Source organism: Micromys minutus (assembly GCF_963924665.1).
Source record: "Micromys minutus genome assembly, chromosome: 20".
In the NCBI taxonomy this organism is placed as follows: Eukaryota; Metazoa; Chordata; class Mammalia; order Rodentia; family Muridae; genus Micromys; species Micromys minutus.
The window spans coordinates 43,153,178-43,155,288 of NC_137955.1; positions in this window are offsets into that span (position 1 = coordinate 43,153,178).

Genomic DNA, 2,111 nt, shown 5'->3' on the forward strand with positions numbered 1-2,111 from the left:
GGAAGCAGAGCAATTTTAGGAGTCAGAGACAGCAGATGACTGCAAGAATAAAACTGTTCTCTGGGCACACAGGGCAGCCATACTACAGACTCACTTAAACTAGATGCACAATCCTATGCATGCTCAAGCCAGAGGAAACTCTGTGCTACTGTGCAAGGACACTGTCTTCTTTTAGGAATCTGCTTTCTCAGTCTTATCTGTCATCCCTCCATTCCCATCTGACAGCTTGTGGACTAAGATGTGCACCCTCTGCATTTTCCTAATTGTCCCTTTGCATGACTGATGTGAAGCAGCCGCAGAGGGGTGGGGCTTCTTTTCTCTTTCCACTATGATGTTCCTCTATACCTTTCTAAGACCTTTCATGGGAAATGTCAGTCTGGATTTTTCCTTAATTGGAAAGCACTTCTGAAGCCACAACTAATGATAACTAGTCAATTAAAAAAAATAGGAGAAGTTTCACCTTCATTGAATCTTCAGGGTTTTTCAGAATTCTTTGTCACGTTGACCCCTATTTTAAAGTTTCCATCCTAACCAGTGTAAGCTTCAAAACCTGTGTACTCTTTACAAAAGCTAACATATAAACACTACCTATTTTTTTTTTGTTCTCTCAAATGGTTCCACTGTTTCAAATGTTCCCTTCTTCATATCAAGCTTTTCCCCATAAATCTATCTGGGGATTGTTCTTTCTTTCTTTCTTTCTTTCTTTCTTTCTCTCTCTCTCTCTCTCTTTCTTTCTTTCTTTCTTTCTTTCTTCTTCTTCTTCTTCTTCTTCTTCTTCTTCTTCTTCTTCTTCTTCTTCTTCTTCTTCTTCTTCTTCTTCTTCTTCTTCTTCTTCTTCTTCTTCTTCTTCTTCTCCTCCTCCTCCTCCTCCTCCTCCTCCTCCTCCTCCTCCTCCTCCTCCTCCTTCTCCCTCTCCCTCTCCTTCTCCTTCTCCTTATTCTTCTTCTTCTCCTTCTTCTTCTTCTCCTTCTTCTCCTCCCCCTCCTCCTCCTCCTTCTTCTTTTTCTCTTCTCCTTCTCCTTCTTCTCTCTCTCTCCTCTGTGAGAAACCTTTCTTGCAGTCTTTTTCTACCTTTACGCATATTTTCCATGTAAACATTATGACTTTTGTGGGTTAAACAATGGTTGTGCAAATAGTGTTGTAAGTATTAATCCTGAGGTCTGTTTTCTAATTCCTTGATGGCCATTTATACACAACATTATTGGAACAGCTCCAAAATCCACGTAGCCAGAGTGCTCATAGATCTTAGATATGTCTGGTACAATACAGCCATTTCTGTTACCTAAGGGAGACCGGAAGAGATGTGTCGTGTGGCTGACTTCATTCTAGGGAAGAAGGATAGGTTCATGAAGATTAACAGAAACACGTGAGATATCCTTTTACAAGAACACTATTATTTTGGTGAAGACACATTGGGAGTCCTGATAGTGTGGAGAACTTTTCCAAACCACTATCATTTTCTCAATTTACTGAAAAACAAAAGCAAATTCAACAGATCTAGCAGGGTGATTACAGAGAATTTTCTTTCTTAAACCTTCACTTTATGTTGTTCATATTTTCACCTCTGTGGTTACTGAAAAACCACACATTTGAATACATTTTCTGTTCACTATGTATTTTTTAGAAAGGCTATGTAATCTGAGCTTTTGTTTTCTTATCAGGAAAGCTAATAATAACGTGTAGTCTATTATGGAGAACAGACCAGAACATGTATCTAAAATCCCTGGCTTGATGGGTTAGTCAAATATTGCAATGTAACAAATTACATCAAAATTTTATGCCTGAAAGTAACACACATTTATTGTGTACTAATTTCTGCGAGGCAGAAACCCAGCTGCAGTTCATCCAGGTGCCCCAGGCTCAGAATCACTTCTAACATCTGAGCTGGGTCTCAGCTGGAGATGCAGTCCTGTCACAGCTGGCTGGAGAACAAGCCATTCCCAGGTCTTTTCCTGTGATTGTTGCAAGACCCCAGCTTCCCGGTGGATGTTGTCTAGAGCCAGTTGCCCGAGGCTCTTCTGTAGGCAGGCTCACAGTGTGCCATCTGGCCTCTTCCTAAGTGATAGGGAGAGTGAATAAAATATAAGTCGTGATGTTCTTGTAACCTAATC